Source organism: Cnephaeus nilssonii (assembly GCF_951640355.1).
Source record: "Cnephaeus nilssonii genome assembly, chromosome: 4".
Classification (NCBI taxonomy): Eukaryota; Metazoa; Chordata; class Mammalia; order Chiroptera; family Vespertilionidae; genus Cnephaeus; species Cnephaeus nilssonii.
This window is the reverse complement of record NC_137075.1, coordinates 15,398,134-15,420,813: the sequence shown is the minus strand read 5'-3', so window position 1 is coordinate 15,420,813 and position 22,680 is coordinate 15,398,134. Positions and strand designations below refer to the sequence as shown.

At 38.6% G+C, this 22,680-nt stretch overlaps 1 protein-coding gene and 1 pseudogene across 3 annotated transcripts in view; both read left to right on the top strand.

Annotated features, from left to right (window-relative positions):
* MPP7 (MAGUK p55 scaffold protein 7) overlaps positions 1 to 22,680 on the top strand; it is a 351,927-nt gene that overhangs the window by 30,660 nt on the left and 298,587 nt on the right. The window lies entirely within an intron of this gene.
* LOC307097527 (WASH complex subunit 3-like) lies at positions 19,243 to 19,780 on the top strand (annotated as a pseudogene). The gene has a single exon. The product of its transcript is annotated as a WASH complex subunit 3-like (transcript).

Genomic DNA, 22,680 nt, shown 5'->3' with positions numbered 1-22,680 from the left:
CATGAGCCAATCTAATTTTTCATTACAATAAACATCGATAAAAAAAAATGTAGCTCTGTAGTATTTTTAAGATCCAACTGACAGTGGTAAACCAAGAAGGGGCACTTTTGGGGTTTTATTCGGTTCACAATACCCCCTGTCTTCCCATTAAATGACAGGAGCAATTGCTGTTTTCTGGCTACCTGGAGGATTATGCACGCACAGTTTCAGTACTTTGTGACTCCCTTCCTCCTCAGATCACATTCCTAATTTCTTAAATCCAAGAGCGGCATCCACCAGCTGGTAGTAGATTTTTAATTCAGTGTGTTTAGATGCAAAAACAATTTATATACACTACCACCAAAAATTTTTAATTTTTCTTAAAATATTTTAAAATTGCATGTGACTTATATGTGATCAGGTACTTAGACATGCAGTACAATCAGAATCATAGCATTTCTTCTCAAATGTGTTAGACTTCTCAAGACACTAGAGCTATTTCTTTTGCATGTATCTGTCCAATTTTCCCAACACAATTTATTGAAGAGACTGTCTTCATTCCATTGTATGCTCTTGCCTCCTTTGTCAGATATTAATTGAGCATAATGGCTTGGGTTGATTTCTGGGTTCTCTGTTCTGTTCCATTGGTCTATATGTCTATTCTTGTGCCAGTTTTGAGAACCGTGGCTTGGTAATACCAGTATAAGGAAAGTAACCCTGCTTTAAACAGTAGGCAAATGCCCAGTGTAACTTCCTTGTTCCTGCCCACTGGGTCTATAAAAAAATCTCTCACCTTGTACAGCTCTTCTGAGCTAGACTGGATGCATGAATATCTGTGGGAGCCACTGACATTTCTAAATCAGATTAAAACTATGGACCCTTTGCCCTATTAAAAGCATCACAACAAACCCAAGATTGGGTCACCTTTGATAAGCCCCATGTCACCAAAATAGACTTAACTAGTTTCAGCTGGTCCAGAAAGGGAATCTTAAACTAGTCAATCAGGAATCACCTGGTCAGCACTACTAAGGTAATCTGCCTGATAGAACTCTGTTATCCCCTAAAAGTGACCCTGCCACACAACCAGTGTACCTTTTGCTAGCTTAACTTCCTTTTCCAGCTCCCTTCTGCCGACAAAAGTCTTTCATTTTGTATAACTCCTCGAAGCTCTTTTCAATCTGCTAGATGGAATGCTGCCCCATTCATGAATCATTGAATAAAGCCAATAAGAATCTTTAAAGTTTATTTAGTTGAATTTTGTTTTTTTAACAGTCCTCAGAAACATTCACATAAAACACAAAAAACTGCTCCTGTTCTAGGCAGATCGTGGATCCTGAAGACTTAAAATCTGCTTGTGTACCCAGATCAACTCTAGCTCTAGTGTCTTTTTTTTAATTCTTTATTGTTTAAAGTATGACATATAGTATTACATATGTCTCCTTTTTCTCCCATTGACCTCTCCCCGGCCACCCCCACCTCCCAGCACATGCCCTCACCCGCCTAGTGTCTGTGTCCATTGGTTATGCTTATATGCATGCATACAAGTCCTTCGGTGGATCTCTTACCCCCCTACCCCCCTGCCCCATCCTCCTCTGCCTTCCCTCTGAAGTTTTATTGTCTGTTTGATTCTCTGTCTCTGGATCTATTTTTGTTCATCAGTTTATGTTGTTCATTATATTCCACAAATGAGTGAGATCATGTGATACTTATCTTTCTCTGACTGGCTTATTTTGCTTAGCATAATGCTCTCCATGACCATCCATGCTGTTGCAAATGGTAAGAGTTCCTTCTTTTTTTTACAGCAGCATAGTATTCCATTGTGTAGATGTACCACAGTCTTCTAATCCACTCATCTGCTGATGGGCACTTAGGCTGCTTCCCAATCTTAGCTATGGTAAATTGAGCTGCTATGAACATAGGGTGTATATGTCCTTTCTGATTGGTGTTTCTGATTTCTTGGGATATATTCCTAGAAGTGGGATTACTGGGTCAAATGGGAGTTCTATTTTTAATTTTTTGAGGAAACTCCGTACCGTTTTCCACAGTGGCTGTACCAGTCTGCATTCCCACCAGCGGTGCATGAGGGTTCCTTTTTCTTCACATCCTCGCCAGCACTTGTTTGTTGATTTGTTGATGATAGCCATTCTGACAGGTGTGAGATGGTACCTCACTGTCGTTTTGATTTGCATCTCTCTGATAATTAGTGACTTTGAGCATGTTTTCATATGTCTCTTGGCCTTCTGTATGTCCTCTTTCAAAAAGTGCCTATAGATATGAGTTCCTATAAATTTTGGAGATTAAACCCTTATTGGAGATAACATTAGCAAATATGTTCTCCGATGCAGTGGGCTTTCTTGTTGTTTTGTTGATGATTTCTTTTGCTGTGCAGCTTTTTATTTTGATGTAGTCCCATTTGTTTATTTTCTCTTTAGTTTCCATTGCCCTAGGAGCTCTATCGGTAAAGATATTGCTATGACATATGTCTGATATTTTGCTGCCTGTGGATCTTCTAAGATATTTATGGTTTTCCATCTTACATTTAAACCCTTTATTCATTTTGAGTTTATTTTTGTGTATGGTGTAAGTTGGTGGTCTAGTTTCATTTGAAAGAGAATTACAGGCCAGTATCTCTGATGAACATGGATGCTAAAATCCTCAAGAGAATTCTAGCAAATCGGACCCAGCATTACAGTAGAAAGATCATACACCATTACCAAGTGGGATTTATTCCGGGGATGCAAGGATGGTACAATATTCACAAATCAATAAACGTGATACATCACATAAACAAATTTGAGAGATAAAAATCACATAGTCATATCAATTGATGCAGAAAAAGCATTTGACAAAATCCAACACACTTTCTTGATAAAAACCCTCAGCAAAGTGGGAATAGAGGGATCACACCTCAACATAATAAAAGCCTTACGTGACAGACCTACAGTGAACATCATGCTCAATGGACAAAAACTAAAACTATTTACCCTGAGAACAGGAACAAGACAGGGATGCCCACTCTCACCACTCCTGTTCAACATAGTACTGGAAGTGTTAGCCATTGTGATCAGACAATAAGAAATAAAAGGCATCCAAATTGGAAAAGAAGAAGTAAAACTGTCATTACTCGTAGATGACATGATATTGTACATAAAAAACCCTAAAGACTCCATCAAAAAACTACTAGACTTAATAAATGAATTTGGCAATGTAGCAGGATACAAAATTAACACCCAGAAATCTATGGCTTTTTTTATAGACCAATAATGAACTCACAGACAGAGAAACCAAAACAAAAAAACAACCCCATTTACCATCACACCAAAAAAGAAATTAAGATACCTAGGAATAAACTTAACTAAGGAGGTAAAAGACCTGTACTCAGAAAACTACAGGACATTGAAAAAGGAGATAGAGGAAGACATAAACAAATCGAAGAATATACCGTGTTCATGTATTGATAGGATCAACAACATTAAAATGTCCATACTACCCAAAGCAATCTATAGATTCAATGCAATCCCCATTAAAATACCAACGGCATATTTCACAGACCTAGAACAAACTTTCCAAAAATTCATATAGAATCAAAAAAGACACCGAATAGCCACAGCAATCTTGAGAAAGAAGAACAAAATTGGAGGGATCACAATACCAGATATCAAGCTGTACTAGCCATGGAGCAAAGGAAAGTCTTGGAGCTGGATGGAGGTCACTTTTACTGAGCAGGCAGGCACTAATTCTTGACTTAGGCCTTCCTTGTCTGGGAGAGCCTAGCATGGAAACCTAGTTACTAGTACATTTTGGATCGCTGATGTGGGGTTTAGCATGAGTGACTCCATTTTCGGCGCAGTCTGGTAGCTTTAGCATTAACAGGACCGTTTTCAGGATGGAAGGGCAGGGATAGTCCTTTGCCTTACTTAATTAAATCCTTGTGGAAGTCTAGTGGCTGCTCCAGATCTGGCCTTTGACTTGTTACAATGTAAAATGCACTGCTCAGTGGAGGGCAGAATCACTGTGCTGATGGAGAGGTACATTTTTGATAAACTCCCTAGAGTTCCAGTTCCAGCACATGTCTTGTAGAGTCTTATATAAATCATGTTTCAGTATAATTGTTCTCATTGCTGCTAGTAAGGAAAATGTTCAGTTACCTCTTTGTTTTCTCATCTGTGTGGAAGATCTGCTTCTGCTAATGAGCATACATTATTCTGACTGCTAAAATGGTCAATTTTGGAAAAGGAACTAGTGAGGCAAATAGTTAAGAGCAATTTTTCTTAGTTGATAGATTAAATATAATTAAATTGAGGATCCACCTGACTTTGTGATTTGCTGAATTGCTTATGAAAACTAATTTGCTGTGGTCAGAAACTAGGCTAATTAAAGGATAATGGTACATGTAATTTTTTAGACAGCTATAATTGCAAAAACCATTTAACTTTTATCTTTTACAGGATTTGGGCAGAAAGTAAATATCAACACTGAGATCATCTAGAAAATAGTGTTTTCATTTTAGGTGCATCAGAAGATGATACTATTTAATTAACATAATCAGTTAAATATCTGATATTAATCAATTAAATATCTGATATTTTTATTCATATCCAATAATGAACTCACAGACAGAGAAACCATTATTGGTCTATATCTGATATTAATACTAATCAGTTAAATATCTGATATTTTTCATGTTTTTAATTTCCCTCTCTTCTCAAATGATTAAATAAAAAACCATCTATAATTGTCTATAGGTATAAGACAGATTTGTATAAATGTTTTAGATAATTAACTAATAACTAGGTATAGACAATATGATCATTTGTAGAGAACCAGGGAAACTAGAATAGAATAGATTTCCACTAGAAATAATTAAGTACTTTTTAGGTAATTAAGCATATATTAATTAAAGAAGTAGAAAAAGGTATTGACTGCAGTTACATAATGCCATACACATTTACTGTATTTACAAATAAAGAATTTATAATAGTTGCTAATATAGTTTTGTTTTGAAAATATATAATTGTTTCCTAAGTGTGGACCAGCAGGGATTTTAAAGAGGTTGTCAAATGAACAGTTTTGTTTTAAGCACATGCCTTTATTTTTATGTATTTTAAAAAACAGAACTAAGTCATCAAATTGATGGTTTCACTGTTATTTATAAAGGTCCAAAATAGGCATTTAAGTGAAAATAAACAAACAAATAAAACTTGATTTAAGAAAGTGTTAGGCCAAAAAGTAGTTCTGTTGTTGTTGTTTTTAAAATATATTTTATTGATTTTTTTTACAGAGGGGAAGGGAGAGGGATAGAGAATTAGAAACATAAATGAGAGAGAAACATGGATCAGCTGCTTCCTGCACACTCCCTACTGGGGATGTGCCCACAACCAAGGTACATGCCCTTGATTGTAATCGAACCTGGGACCCTTCGGTCCACAGGCTGACGCTGTATCCACTGAGTCAAACTGGTTAGGGCAGTTCTGTTTTTTATAATCCTCACCTGAGGACATGTTTTTTCATTGACTATATATAGAGAGAAAAACATTGATTGGCTGCCTCACCCATGCGTCCTGACCTGTGATGGAACCCACAATCTAGGTATGTGCCCTGACTGGGAATTGAACCTGCAACCTCCCGAACAGTGGATGGGAGATGGTCTAATCACTGAGACAACAACCAGGGCAAAAATAGTTTTTGATGTAATGTAAAAATTGTGAGGGTGCTATGTGAACGACCGAAGTTTGGGTCATTTAAATTATTGTTACATAGCTATTTCTGTTTAAGTTTGTTGAATCGACATTTTGTTGACATATTTTTATTATTATTTTTTAATCCTTAAATGAGGACATGTTCCCATTGATATTAGAGAGAGGGAAAGAAGAAAGGAGGGAGAGAAGGAGAGAGGGAGGGAGGGGCAGAGAGAGAAAGAGAGGCATTGATGTGAGACAGAAACATCAATCCGTTGCCTCCCATATGTGCCCTGACTGGGGATGGAACCCGCAACCTAGGTATGTGCCCTGACCAGGAATTGAATTGAACCCACAACCTTTTCGTTTACTGGTCAAAGCTCCAATCAACAAAGCCACCTGGCCAGGTCATTGAGTATTTTAAGGAATAAAAATAAAGTGGGGAGTAGGGTGAGATGTTACATTTGAGGAGCAATTTAACCTCTGAGGTTGAGCCTTAAGCCTTTCTGTTCTGGAGTAGTTCTGTTACGATGTTACACATAGGTTTTTTGTTATTTCCTTTTAGCAGCTGGTTAGCAATAACTGCATAGTTCCACAGCCTCTTGTTCTTGTTTACTGATTTATGTGAAGCTCTCCCCCAGCACTGAGTGTCTCCTCAGAGAAGCAATTATATCCTCTTTATGATTCCAGTGATAGGCCTGGTAGTTTCTCAGTAAGTGTTCTTTGGGTAGTTATTATTCAGTAAAACTAATAGGAGTTAAACCATATATTTAATTATTTCTAAGTAAAACGGAAAACTTATCAGATAGTTGTATGTATGTAGTACTTTTGGTTTTGGTTCAACTGATAGTTGAAAAATGCATTTTTATTGGTTTGTTTTACTTTTTTGTCTTCTTGGTGCCCTCACCTTGGCTCTGCTAGGAAAGGCCCCACATGCATAATAGGGTGGAAGGAACATTGAGTTCTAAGTCTGGGTCTGTGCCCTTCTTGTTTTGTGATGGTACAAGAAGGATGAAATGGAGGTGTAACTGTTATAATGTAAATCAGTGAGCTAAAATATGAGACGCCTAACAAGCCAAATTAATTAGGAGTCTATTACGCCAGCGGGCTCAGAGGAATATTGCTTCTCAAATTCTGAGCAAAATATGAAGGAAGTTTTCCCTCTTTATATCTTTCCAGCCCTTTGTCTTCCAAATAAGGGTTTTTCCGGACCTTCTGCAGACTTTACAAAGAGCTCTGTGTAAGTTATTTTTGCAGGCAGCTTGTAACCTTGAGCACATAACTAATAAACACCTGGCATGAGAGTATGGGATTAGTATCAGCCCCATACGATGGCTAGCCTGCAGGGTCAGACAGCTAAGTTTATTTTCCCTATTATTCAATCAAGCTAAAAAGCAATGTTAATTTATAGAATAAGGGACTGTCCAAAAATAACAGAGTTGACTACATAGTACAAGGCTTCATCTAAAAATAGCAGAGAATTTTAAACAGTAATTTTACAAAACAGAGATTATTATGCTTCATAACCACCTCAGAGTGTTGTGGATCAAAGGAAAGAATGACTGTATAAATACTTAGCATTGCCAAGATCTATCTATAGGTATGTTTTTGTAATGTATTTACTGTGTTAGCACATGACAATAAGTCTTACCTAGAAGCTTTTGTATCTACCCCCCACATAACATGTCTGCCCTTTTCTCATAGAAAAACAAATACAGCCCCCATGGATAAATAAAAGCTCTAGTTTCTTGTTTGTGTCTCTATAAGCTACCTCAGTCAGATCTTTTTTTGAGGGGAAAGGAGTCAAAGTATGAATAAATAAAAACTTTTTTTACTGTTTACAAAGTACTTTTAATGAAAACCATTGGCAGTTCCAGAATTCATTAGTGGTGATTAAAAACAAAACAAAAATAGAAAATTCTTTTGAAAGATACTTTTGTTAGGAGTCAATAGTAAAATATACTCAAATTAATTAGTAATTAGTAAACTTGATAGTAAATTTTGTTGGGAGTTGATAATGTATGATTTTACTACATTGAAAGGAAGTGTGTAAGGAATTTACTTGGTCCTGGGAAAAGGCAATTCTGATGTACCATTTGTTGACTATCATATCTGACTTAAAGTATACTATTATATGTCAGAATCTGTGAAAGGCATTTAATTATCACTAACACTATGAGGAAAACAAAGATTATCTCTGTTTAGGGAGAAAACAAGGCTGGTAAGTGGCAGTGATTGGATTTGAACTTAGGTTTGGTTGACTCTAAAGCCCAGTGGTTGTCTGTCCTGGCCAAGCTTTTGATTCACTGGAGGACTTTATAGGTACTGGTGAAATTCTCCTTTTGAGTTTTAGACTTTATTCAATATAAACTAACTGATTAATAATGTCCATATCTGATGATTCCGCTATCTTGGATTATCTGTGGATTTGTTTCTGTTGGTTCTGTGTCTTGATGTGTTTAGTAATTTTTGATTGAATATTGGACATTAGGTATGGAAAATTACAGAGGTTCTGATGATAACTTGCTTCCGTAGGATTTTCTTTAACTTCTGACAGTAGTTAGAATAGGGGTAATTAATCACCTTGTTCAATCAGCTGATTGAGGCTGTGTTTTAATCTTTGTAAGGCCTGCTGTATTTTTCAATTTTCCCTTACCCTGAAGCTGGAGTCCTCTAGAGATCTCAACTGGGTGTAGGTCTCTAGTAGAAGACTCCAACTGAAAGCTGGTAGGAATTAGCAACACTCTCTCTCTTGGTGGGCTTTGAACTCCAATTTTTATCTTTCCATCCTGGTGAGACAGACTATCTCTGCCCAGCTTCTCAGTCTCCTAGCAGCTGAATTCTGTTCAACTTCTCTACCCTGTGGTTTGGTTTGCTTATGAATCAGTGAATTCCTTGAAAAGAAAAGCAGCTCAGACTGCTGGACTTGCTTCTTTGTGCTTTTCTTCTCTCTGGGATCTTGGCCCCTCAAGTCCTGCCTATCCCAAACTTCATTTTTTTTTCTTTGTCTTCCCACCTCTGTCAAAATGACAAAGGCTCTGTTCCACTTATCTGCCTTCTAACACTTGTCTTCTCATTACCTTCTCAATCTCTCCATCTCTACTGCTTATGAATTGGGAAATGGTTGGGGGAAAGTAGTAGAATGTTAGGTACATCTCAAGTGTTTCCTTTTTCTCCAGGATATTGGCCATTCAAATCCCACTTTGGATTTTATTTTTTTAGCTTTTAAACAGATATTTAAAAATTATTTATCCAGCTTTTCTAGTTCTTTATCATCACCATTATCATCATCACCTAGTATTAAGTGTTGTTAAGTTAACCATAAATTGATTTTATTAATTCCCTTAATTGTTACATTTATTTGTTTTTGGCATTCCAAGTTACCAATTAGCCAAGGTCGGATTTTGATGAAATTTTATGACTTTTTAAAAAAGAAATAAAAATAGTTTATTTCTAAAAACAAATAATTGAACATAATTAAAAAGGGTCCATTAGCTTTAAATAAATTTCCCAGTCTTGATTATATACGAGCCTAGTTTTATACTTTACTACTGTTACAGAATTTTAATTGTTACCTGAAAATTAACATTTTATCTCTTCCTATTTGCTTACTGAGTGACTTTTATTTTTTAAAATATATTTTTATTGATTTCAGAGAGAAAGGGAAAGGAAGAGAATAGAAACATCAATGATGAGAGAGAATCATTGATTGGCTGCCTCCTGCACGCCCCCTTCTGGGGATTGAGCTCTCAACCTGGGCATGTGCCCTTGACCGGAATCAAACCAGGGACCCTCAGTCTGCAGGCCTATTTTAAACATTCTTAGAATGAAGGTAACTTAGAAATATTTTGAAAAATTAATATTCTAAAACCGTAAATACCTTTAAGTACTTCATATATTAAATGATTTGTTTGTTTTTACATCATAATGAAAAACTTTTGAGTTAAAGCTTGACAGTAATAAATTAGCAAAATAAATGTAGAAGCTTAAGAGTTTGGCATTAATCGGGCAAGATAATAGATGATCTCACATTTGAACTCCTGTACCTTGATAATTCTCTTAACCTACATACCTCATTTGCGTGGAATGTTATTACATGAAGCAATGGTATTAAGCAGACTATTCTGGTACCTTAAAGCATAATGTCCATTTTATGCTGCAAAGACTTTTCTGTTGTTGTTAATCCTCACTGGAGGATATTTTTTCCATTGATTTTTAGAGAGAGGTGAAGGGAGGAGGGGAGGTGCGGAAAGAGAGAAAGAGAGAGAGATACATTGATTGGTTGCCTCTAGCAGGCACCCAGACCGTGGCTGGGGATTTACGTGCCCTTGACTGGGAATCAAACCTGCAACCCTTTGGTGTGTGGGCTGATGCTCTAACCGCTTAGCCCACCGGCCAGGGCAAGACTTACTTTTTTTAAAGGTCTGGTAGGGCAAAATAGGAAGGAAAATTCTTTTGTGAGTTCAGTCATAACCGTCAGATTGAGTCATTAAGCTAGTTACAAGGCCATTTTCATTTGTCATTAAAGCCCTAATGCATTATAGGATTCAGAATTGCCTAACTTGACAGCCTGCCAGGAGACATCGAAAACCATGTTGGGAACGAGTTGAAGAAAATAATATTTAAAATGTTTTACTTCTGAATATTATTTTTAATAGACCCATTGATGACAAGATTATATAGAGACAACATTTATCCAGAAGATTATTGAATCACAAAAAGTTTCATTTCAAGATGAATCAACAAAAGTTATTAACTAAGATTTAGTAGTAGAACTCTCTAGAATCCATTAAGACAAACACTTGGAAGAACATTATTTACAAAAAACTACCAGCATACTACTGAGTTTTATAATGACAAATGAATACCTCAAAGTAAATAAGATGCTAAAGAAACATTGCACAGGTTTAATTACTGATAGTGTAGTGCACTAATTAAATGTGTAAAGCTTATTTAAAAAAACCTTTGATTTAAGTCATATTTTATTCACAGAGAAACTTTCGCATCAATGTTTGCTGTAAATCTGAATTTTTAATTATGTGATGTTACAAAACAAGTGAATCTAGTAATATCCTGGCCCTTAAAGTTTAGTTCTGGCCCTGCTTCTTCCTTTTTTTTTTTACTTTATATAAAGGCTGGGATCAGTATTCTCTGCTGTTTCATACTTCATGTATGAATAGGCCAAAAGAAGGGTTTGTCAAGATAAGTGTAAGGAGAATTCATTTTTTGTGAATGACTCTCACTTTGTAGATTTTTAGGAAGATGGACATTATTAAGTTGAAAAGTGGCTTACTTAAGTAAAAATACATGAATAAACATCTTAATGAATTAATAAAAAATAGCAAGAACTGTGCAGTTATGAATTACTTTTTATTGACAATTCAAAGTAAAAATTCAATTTAGGAAAAATGATGTTCAGTGATGTTGAATACGAAATAATAATTTTTATTTATTTTTTTGTTAATCCTCACCTGAGAATATTTTTTTCAACTGAATTTTAGAGGGAATAAGGGAAGGAGGGAGCAAGAGAGAAACACTGGTTGCCTCCCACACCTACCCAGACTGCACCCTGACTGGGGCTGAGGTTCGAACCTGCAACCCACATGCCCTTGATAGGGAATCAAACCTGCGACCCTTCATTGTGTGTGTGGGTGGGGGGAGGAGACCAACGCTCTAACCACTTAGGAAAACTTGCCAGGGCAAAATAATTATTAAATTGCGGACGGATCAGGAGAATTCTCATGTTTTCTGTTCTAAGGCTTGTGGCCAATCACAAGAATTTTTAAAAAAGATATTAGCTTGTAAGAACATGTAATAAATAACTTCAAAATGCAATGGTTATTTAATTTTAAAGTGTGCCTTTAACATTTATGTAAACCGTTTTTTGTACTCGTTCAGTAGAAACTCATCTGGCCACTGGGTAAAGCTAGCAATAAAGCTATTGGTCCGCAATGTGTTAAGACTAATAGAACATATGTCTGTTTTAAGGAAAAATTTTAAAAAATTTAATGGGAAAAATTCTAATTTTTAGAGCAGTTTAGATTTACAGCAAAACTGAGTGGAAGGTGCAGAGATTTCTCATATACTCTCTGCTCCACACATGCACAGCCTCCTCCATTAGATTGGCCCACTTGTTGCAATAGATGAACCTGCATTGATACATCATTATCACCCAGAGTGTATAGTTTACATTAGGGTTCACTGTTGGTGTTGTATTTTCCATGGATTTGGACAAATGTAGAGTGACATGAACCCACTATTTTAGTATCAGAGAAAGTAGTTTCACTGCCCTAAAAATCTGTGCTCTCCTTACTCATTTCTTTTTCCCCCTTAACTCCTTACACCCACTGATCTTTCTACTGTCTTGATAGTTTTGCATTTGGAGAACATATTTTAAATGGCTTCATATAAAAAAAACTTTGATTGGATTTAAAGCATATTTGCATTATCACTAAATGCATTTATTAATGAAAGAATAGGAAATAGGAAATCCTATTAAAACTTTTGATTGATTGTAAAACTGACTTAAATTTTTTATTACCTGTGTGAACAAAGTATAATGTTGATGGGGGTTCATCAGAAAGTTGAAGAGATCCTTTATCTTGATCAGCATGTACTCTTTACAAGCATATACCTGATATAAAAATGTATGGTCATGGAAACAAGTGTATGTTTCTCATGAAAAAAATCTGACATTTTCCTTGGGAGTTTTATATAAATTCTGTTTTTATTATCTTCCCTAATACTTTGTATTTCAGTTTCCTGATTATGGTTACGGAATATAAAAGGAAATATAACAGATGTTTTTATCACCAAGTGCAGACTTCCCTTCCAGGCACCAGATTAAAAAAAATTATTTCTGATCTGTGACATGACATGAAACCTGAACTGTATTTACTTAATTTTAACACTGTGGAGTCAAGTCTCCCATGTTATCACTTGTTTTTTAACCTACTATAGGCAGTCTTGATGAGGTACAGATTTTATCTAGAAACCTAGAACCTTCCAAAGGATTGTGGAACTTGTAAAAATGTGTACAGTTTTTGAATCATCCATCTTTTTCCTTTCTGTTGGTCAGGCTGATTTAGCTCAGAGATTTTCCAAATACAACTTTAGCCTGGTATGGTTACCCATATTGCTTTAGGTCACGTGTGTATTTGTAGGTGTACAGGTTAATAATAGCAGATTTTGTAATCAAAGAAAACATGATAATTTCAAGAGAAACATCAAAAGTGCTTTATTCAAAGTAATGTCCATCACTAGCTACACATTTCCCCATCTTCCAGGTAATTTGTGGGTACCGTCCCAATAGAACTTTCCTTGTTTTGAGACAAATCATTCAGAGACCCAATTTTCCACTTCTTTGTACGTTTTCGTTTTGAAGTGCTGCTCAGAAAGTGCGTGTGCCATCGATTGGAACAAGTGGTAATCTGAAGGAGCAAGGTCTGGTGAATACAGTGGGTGGGTTAATACTTCCCAGACAAGATCTTTTAATGTGTCTTTAACTGGTTGGTGCGTCATCATGAAGCAAAATTACTTTGCCGTGTCTTCTGGCACATTCTGGTTGTTTCATGATCAAAGCGTGGTTCAAATTGATTATTTGTTGTCAGTAGCGATCAGTATTAACGGTTTCACCTGGTTTTAGAAGCTCATAATACATCACACCTTCCTGATCCCACCAAATGCAGAGCATTGTCTTCTTTCCGAAGTGATTTGGCCTTGCAGTCGATGTCGATGGTTGACCTGGATCAACCCATGATTTTGTGCATTTGGGATTCTCAAAATAAATCCACTTTTCATCGCCAGTCACAATTCGATGCAAAAAAGACTTTCTTTTGTGCTGTTGAAGCAACATTTTACTGATGACTTTTCCGTTTTCCATTTGTCTTTCGTTCAGTTGATGTGGCACCCATTTTCCTTCCTTTAAAATCTTTCCCATTGTTTTTAAACGATCGGAAATTGTTTGCTGAGCAACATTTAATCTTTCTGCAAGTTGTTTTTGAGTTTGACATGCATCTTCATCCAATAATGCTTGTAGTTGTTGGTCTTCAAACTTTTTCAGTTGACCTGGACGTTCTTTGTCTTTCACATCGAAATCATCACTTTTAAAGCATTTAAACCAGCGTTCACAAGTATCTTGAGATGTAGCATGTTCACATAAGCTTTCCGAAGAATTCAGCAGCACTTTTCTTCAAAATAAAGTAATGAATTATAACTTTCTGCAAATGCTCTTTTTTTGGGCACAAAATTCGACATTTTTAGTGTAAAAATATCTATGATGTTAACACCTTCAGAAAATTTGACACATGAAGTTTTGAGAGTTGTTGTCAATACAACAAAATAGCATACATATCAACATGTGTGTAACTCCATCTATTGAAAAAAATCCGCATTATTAACCGGTATACCTAGTAGTTCCTTAGCATACATTTAATGAGCATCTCTACACCAGGCATTGTGGAAGATAATTTATTATTTATCTTTGTTCTTAAGGAATTTATAGTCTAAGGGAGGGAAAAGCCACACAGATATTTATATACAGGGGTGGACAAAAGTAGGTTAATAATAATAATAATAATAATAATAATAATAAAAATACAAGAATAAGCTCTGTTTCATGTACTCACAACTGTAAATCTAATTTTGTCTGCCCTGTACATGTAGTAATGATGTACAATGATAGATTAAATAGGCTTTAAGATCCATGATGGAATTGTGGGTTGTGGTTGTCATTGAGTTTTAAAAAATTGCTATATAGTATAGTACATATAATTTTTCTGCTTTTAATTATAAGTAATTAGTAAGACTTGAATAAGTACTCAATTGTGAAGTTTAAAAAATACACAATAAAGTCTAAAATTTAGTCCCATTTTATATCCTAAAGTCCTTCCCACCTTCCTTTTTCACTTTTCAGTTATTTTTTTTAAACCATTACATTTTAGGCCATTACTTTTTGTTGTTGTTGTTCACCAGTGATGCTTCGTAAGTTTTCTTGTACACCTATACTTGCACACATGTATAAGTTATGTTTATAATGAAAATTCTTAGGAATTGAATCTTGGCTAAAGAATATTTCTTTGTAGTGTATTTGTTTGTTATAATCCTAAGAATAGTAGGCTTTTCTTTTAAAGACAACTAAAAGCTTGGAAAACTATGGACATTTGGTATTGGAAGAAAGTACAGTTAAGTCCTCACTTAATGTCTTCCATAGATTCTGTGACTTTAAGTGAAATGATGTATGATGAAACCAACTTTACAGTAGGCTAATTGATACAAACAAGAGTTAAGTTCCCAGGACATCTCATCAATGTTTTAACAAAATATTGAATGAAAAGAGGTAATTGGAGGACCTGCTGCAGTCCTAATGATTTAGCTGAAGCACCGGCAGGAGTCTGTTACCTGGAGGGAATTTCAGGGTAGCTATTTGTCCTTTCCTCTTCAGCTCCCTCCCTTAGCGCACCTCACCTTCCTGCCACGGGAGCCACCATTGCCCTCATATCATCCCTATGTAGACACGCTCTTCCCCAAATTGCTCTATATTATGAAATCTCCCTTTTCACTATTTAGTGTCCTTTGACTTTAGTGAGACACTGTTCTGATTGTCAGAGCAAAGAAAATCCACCTCGTGTGACTCTACAGAGCAGCATTTTCAGAGTCTTCCTTGAACTCCACAAAATTATTTGTAGAGAGTGATATTTCACTATCCTAAAAGAAGTAAAATGCCTGTACTTGCGTGTGATATTTACTCTCTTCTCTCTCATTCTCTCCTAGTCCATCTCCACAAACTTTTTTTGGATATAGCTAATGACCACTAGAAATATTCCTAGTTGTTTTAACCCACAAATACGAGAACACTTTGTATTTCTCTGATCAGGATGCTCTGATCCATTGAGGGTGTGATTAAATTTTCTTACAATTGACTAGGAAAAAGTTTTTCAATCATACATTTGTAGAATTAAAGAAAAAGCGTTCCTGTCTCTTTTCTGTACATTTTTTTTGTAGTACCTTTCACTATGAAAAAGTTTTAGACTGAATACCAAAATTCAGGGAATATTAAAAGTAAATTAATAAAAATAGAGAATCTATATATATAAAAGCATGCTATGCAAATTGACCGGATGGTGGAACAACCGGTCGGCTATGATACACACTGACCACCAGGGTGCAGATGCTCAACGCAGGAGCTGTCCCCAGCCCACAGGCCCCAATTGCCTGTACAGGGCCTGTCGGCCAACCTCTTGGTCCTTCCCCCTGGCTGGCAGGCTCTGATTGCCCGATGGGGAATGGGGAACCGGGGGTGGGTGGCGGCACGTCCACAGGGGCCCTGATCGTCCCACCAGTTGCCCCACACACAGAGGGCGACTGGTGGCGGCAGGGGGCAGGACTGGCGAGCAGGCGGGAATGGCCAACCTCTCGGTCCCTCCCCCTGGCCGGCAGGCTCCAATCGCCCGATGGGGAACTGGGAACTGGGGGCGGGTGGTGGCTGACGTGGGCGGCGCCAGGGCCCCAATAGCCCTGCTAGTCGCCCCACACACAGAGGGCGACTGCAGTGGCAGGGGGCGGGGCTGGCTGCCTGCAGCCAGGGAAGATTGGCCCTGATCACAGGCCAGATGCAGGGACCCTATCTGTGCACGAATTTCGTGCACCGGGCCTCTAGTATTAAAAATAAATTAATAAAAATAGAGAATAAGGGTTAGAGATCCTTTTTTTACAGCTGCGTAGTATTCCATTGTGTAAATGTCCCACATCTTTTAAACAATATATTTTTATAGATTTCAGAGTGGGAGAGAGAGAGAGAAACATCAATGATAAGAGAGAATCATTGATTGGCTGCTTCCTGCATGCCTCCTACTGAGGATCAAGCCCACAACCTGGGCATGTGCCCTGACCAGGAATGGAACTGTGACCTCCAGTTCATGGGTCGATGATCAACCTCCAAGCCATACCATCTGGATCTTTTTCATTTTGGTGATGGTTTCTTTTGGTGTGCAGAAGCTTTTTTAGTTTGATATAGTCTCATTCGTTTATTTTTTCCTTTGTTTCCCTTGCCCTAGGAGATGTATCGGCAAACATTTTGCTACTAGAGATGTCTGAGACTTTGCTGCCTATGGTTTCTTCTAGATTTTTTTTCTTTTTAAATATTTTTTTTTTATTGATTTCAGAGAGGAAGGGGGAGGGAGAGAGAGATGGAAACATCAATGATGAGAGAGAATCATTGATCGGCTGCCTCCTGCACATCCCTCATGGGCATCGAGCCTGCAACCTGGACATGTTTCCTGACCAGGAATTGAACCATGACCTCCTGGTTCATAGTTCGATGCTCAACCACCGAGCCACTGCAGCCAAGCTCTTTTAGGATTTTTATGGTTTCACAACTTACATTTAAGTCTGTTATCCATTTTGACTTTATCCTTGTATATGGTGGAAGTTGGTGGTACACTTACACAATGAAATACTATGCAGCGGTAATAAAGAAGGTTCTCTTACCATTTGAGACAGCATGGAGGGACCTGAAGAATATTATGTCAAGCAAAATAAGCCAGTCAGAGAAAGACAAGTATCACATGATCTCACTTATAGGAGGAAGCCAATGAACAAAGTAAACTGATGAGCAAAATAGATTCAGAGACATGGAAGCATGCAACAGACTAATGAATCTCAGAGAAAGGTGGGGGAGGGGAAGTAATTAACCAATGAACTTATGTGTATACTAGAGGCCCGGTGCACGAAATTCGTGCACGGTGGGGGGTTGTCCCTCCGCCCAGCCTGTACCCTCTCCAATATGGGACTCCTGGAGGGATGTCCGACTGCCCGTTTAGGCCCGATCAGGATCGGGCCTAAACGGGCAGTCGGACATCCCTCTCACAATCCAGGACTGCTGGCTCCCAACTGCTTGCCTGCCTGCCTTCCTGATTGCCCCTAACCGCTTCTGCCTGCCAGCCTGATCACCCCCTAACCACTCCGCTGCCAGCCTGTTTGCCCCCAACTTCCCTCCTCTGGCAGCCTGGTCACCCCTAACTGCCCTCTCCTGCAGGGTTGATCACCTCCAACTGCCCTCCCTTGCAAGCCTGGTCCCTCTCAACTGCCCTCCCTTGCAGGCCTGGTCCCTCCCAACTGCCCTCCCTTGCAGGCCGGGTGCCTCCCAACTGCCCTCTCCTGCTGGCCATCTTGTAGTGGCCATCTTGTGTCCACATGGGGGCAGGATCTTTGACCACATGGGGGCAGCTATATTGTGTGTTGCAGTGATGATCAATCTGTAGATTACTCTTTTATTAAATAGGATATGCATAACTCATGGTCACAGACAATAGTGTGGTGAAGGCCTGGGTATAGAGGGTGGGAGCAGAGTGGAAGGGATCAATGGGGGAAGAAAAGGGAACATCTGCAGTACTTCCAACAATAAACAAAATTGCCAGAAAAACAGCAAACATGATAAGAGACCACCATGGGGTATGACTCAGCTCTATCAAATGTTAATATTTCACCATATTTGCTTTATTCCTTTAAGAGCATAAAGTATTACAGTTGAGCCTGGTGAACCTCCCTAACCCCATCACCTTGTTTATCACTCCTGGGCAGGTTTTTATATTTTAATATCACATGTGTGTCTCCATAAATAATGAATACTCTGGTTTTGCAGATTAAGCTTAAAATCCATGATATCATTTTGCTTATATCTATGTTGGGGGTCCCAAAGACACTCCCCCCCCCCCCCCCCGCAGGTTTGGCGGTTCCACAGGAGGATTCACAGCACTTGACATACAATGGCACTCACAGCTCTGATTCATTATCGTGAAGGCTACAGAGCAGAATCAGCAACAGAAAAAGGCTCCTGGGGAAAATCAGAGGAAGCCAGGTGCAAGCTTCCAAAGTCCTCTCCCAGTGGAGCCACACATACACACAAAATAAAAGCATTAGAGAATAAAAGGGGGAAATGCTAAAAATTCAGTAATTCATAGTTTCATTTTACAACAAATTCGTGTTTACTATTTGATTGTGAATTCTTGTTGGCGTACATTCCCCCATGATTATTATTATCATCATTTTAAAATCCACATTACATAGCAATGACATGTGAGGCCTCTGTGGCTTTCCCCTTCATTTTGTGCATGTTTTTGTGGTTGCATAATTTCAACAGCTCTCCCTTAGGTTGTCAGTAAGTTGTTGGTGTGATTGGGCAGGCCACCTTGACGTAAGCCAGCACTTCACTGAGGTGAGGAAGAGAGCCAGTTTCAGACATCCCTGTCCCAGGGATTGTGAGACCCGTTACAGTGTAAAGCAGAATTACTCCGTGAAAGATAATCTGCCCAAGTACTCATTTTGATAAATCTGTTTTATGTAATACTTATCATTCCTACTCAGGATAATTCTGTGGGGTAGGTTTTAAGTAATTATTTCTAGTCTTTCTTTTTATTTACTATTTAGGGTATAGTAAGTCTTAGAATCCTTCAAATTAAACAAGATCAATTTATTAGTTCAGATGATGCAGTACTGATTTATTAGTGTTATTTGCCATAGGTTGGCAAAATTAGAACTTAAGAACAGAAGCCCAGAGCTGAGGAGATGGAGAGGACATGGGTTAGGCATGGACCTGGCCTCGGTGCCAGCTCTTCAACAGAAAAGCATGGTGGTGGTCCTAAACTAGTTCGTGGTGCATGCTGGACGGTTCCTCAGGCACTTTTCTACAGTTTGTGCGGAGAAACTGGCAGACCTTCCTCTTCGTGTCCAACAAATGGAAACAACTCTCAATAGTTTAGATGCAAAGTTGTCATCTAACACAGGCCTAGATGATGTCACATTTGAAGTAACCCTGTGTCACCAGTATCACAAATGAAATCACATTCTGAACTGCTTCGGAGCAACCCAGCCAAATAGTGTACAAGACTCTGGACCACAGGAAAGTGAAATAACATTAGAAAATATCTTTTACTGTAGCTAACGATCCAAGGTATGGCAGATAGCGCAAAATGGTTCCAGTGGGTGTTCCAGTGATGATAGTAAGAAACAAAATGATATGAGAAGGACTAGCCCCAGATCTTCTTAAGGCCAGATCTCCAGTGCCTGGTGGCGAAGGTGAAAAAAAATAAGAAAGTTCAGATGGCGAATCTTCTTTTAGTGACTAATTTTGATATCAATTACATATAATTGTGTGTTTATTTACATTTTATCAGTAAGAGAGCCTGAACTTGACCTCTTAGTTATAAATACATCAAATGGCCAAATATCCACCACCAAACTTCCTTTGTTTAAAAAATAAAAAAGGCATTTATAACCTGGCAGTGTCTACAAATATTAAGATGGACTATTGCCGGGATGCACTGAGCTTCTATATATATAAAACCCTAATATACAAATAGACCGAATGGCAGAACAACTGAACAACCAAACAACCGGTTGCTATGACATATGCTGACCACCCGGGGGCGTGCGTGGAACATGGCGGGCGTCAGCTATGGCAGGATGGTGGAGCAGGTGAGCAGGGGTGCAGACCAAGGCGGGGCAGCGGTCACTGTCATCGGGGTGAGCCTCTGGTGGTTACTGAAAATTCTTTGCTCCTGCACGCCACGGTCCCGCCCGGTGCTTGCACCTGCTGCTGGTGCCAGCCCCACTTTCACCCGCTGCCAGCGCTGGAGCCGCTGCTCGCACCCACTGCCCATGCTGGTCCGTCCTGCTCGCGCCTGCAGCCGGCGCTGGAGCTGCCACTTGCACCTACTGCCGGCACCCGGCGCTGGTCCCGATCGCCCCTGAGGGCTTCTCCACCTCCCCCTGCTCCTGAAGGGTGATCGGGGCAGCAGTCACCGGCTTGCACCCACTGACGGTGCAGGCCCCACTTATACCCACTGCCGGCGCCAGCCCCAATTGCTCTGCGCCCTCAGCGAGTGCGAGCAGGACCTGTGCTGTCAGCGCGTGGGACTGGCAGCAGCGGGGCAGATGGGACCGGGCCGCAGCGGGAGGGGCCAGGTGGGGCGTGGAGGATGGGCCGAGACCCCCCCCCCCCCCCCCGTGCCCACTGCAGCCTTGCGGCCCACAGTTCCTTTCAAGGTGCACGAATTCGTGCACTGGGCCCTAGTTTAATATAATTTAATATAAAGTCAATATGAAGTAGGTTAGTGATTTAAAAAAAGGGACATTTCTTGGAGCAATGGGCGCACGATGAACTGTGCAGATGATGTTTTGTTGAGTCGTACATTTGAAATCTGTGTGGTTTTGTGAATCAATGTCATCCCAGTAAATGTTATTAAAAAAACAAACTCAATGCCCCCCAAAAAGTACAAAAGCCCAGTGGTTTTAGGCAATTCCTGTCTCACCTAAATATCCCTTGCCACTAATTCGGTGCTTTCCAAATGGTAATTTATTGGGCTCTTTTCTTCCCTCTTTCCTTTCCATAGCAATTTACTCTTCAGGGATTAAGGCAAAGAAATACAGCCCTTGAGCCTTAGATACATTTAGCAAGGTTTTCAGAATTTGTATAGCGATGATTTACCTGAGGCATCTTGGCTGGTTCTAGAAATGTTCTCAAGAGTAAAAAGAATTTGAGACATTGTCACATTTTCTTAATCCAAGGAGATTACAATACAATTGAAGATAATTCACTAAGAGTGGACACAGCAAAACTATCTCTTTTTAATAATGGGGAGATGATGCCTGGAACAGTCAAATAGGCAAAATTACTTAGTTCACTTTGTGTAACTTGCACAGATTTATTATTGTTCCTCTTTCTGATTAACCCAGCACTCAAGTCTGGCCCAATAGTTTAGGCTTCAGAGAAGTCAGGGTCCTTGTCTTTTATAGGCTCTTTTTCTCTTTTACATTTTACTGGATAATCTCACGAGCTTTCCCCTTAAAGCTATAAAATCCTACTCTTAAACTCCCCAGTCCATTTTTGGCTGGTAGCTCCACTCAGCAGTTCAGGACATTCACCCTTCCCAGCTTTTCTTTTACCAAAAATAAAGAAATCATTAAAATATTTAAAGAAATGCAAATGAGAAGAGGCTTTTTTAAAGGAAACACAGAATGAATTTGCAGCTGTTAGGTGAGTGGGAGTTTCACCCCGACATGGATATGTATGTTAGAAATGGCGCTTTTATGGTCAGATTATTCACTTTTAATGTTACCTAAATAGGTTCAAATTTCAATTAGTCCTAAGTGTCCATTAAGTTTCCTCTATTAAGAGATGCTTTTGTCAACTTGGGAAAAAAATCATCTTTTAATGCTTTCGTTTGAGATTGGATGTAGACATGTATTTCTTGCATTTTTACACATTGAAGAAAACAGTGGCTGAGAGCACATTGACTAGAAAATGGAAGACCTTGATGGGAAGACTAAAAGCATGAGAGTTGAGGCCAGCTTCCTAGTTGTATGACCCAGGCTTGAATAATATCTGATTTTTAATATCTCACAGAAAGCTTACTAAATTTTTAAGTCCCCTGGTAGTTCCGTTGTTTTTCAGTCTCATCTCTCTTCCTTACAGATAAGGATGAGATCTCACAGTAATTACAGTTTATGCAGGGAATGCCCTGCTTCAGAATACTTGGAGTGTGACCGGCCCTATTTTACTTGAGTCTCTGAGTAAAACCACAGGATAAAGTCTGGTCGCATAGATTCAGAATTATGGAACTGGAATTGATTTTCAGATGATCAAATCTAAATATGATTATACTTTGGAATTTCCTGGTATAGAACTGTGAAGATCATAATAGTTTGATAATTATTTGATAACTTTAAGCAATATATAACTTAAGTCACAAAAGGTAGAGGTTAATTTTGAAAGTGCCAGAAATTTTGAGCTCTACTCTCTTGTTTAAGATGTGGTCACTGTTAGTGGTCAGTACCTTTCTGGAATTGTAAAACAAAACTAAAAATGGACTAGGAACTAGCTTAGGAAAGTATAGACCAGAAGACCAAAAGTTAAATAAATGCAAAAGTTTGAATAAATAGGTGGTGGGGATAGAGCCTGCGCATATTGGTGTAGATATATTGAAGTCAAAACAGCTGTGAAACTCAGCAAGCATGGCTCAGTGGT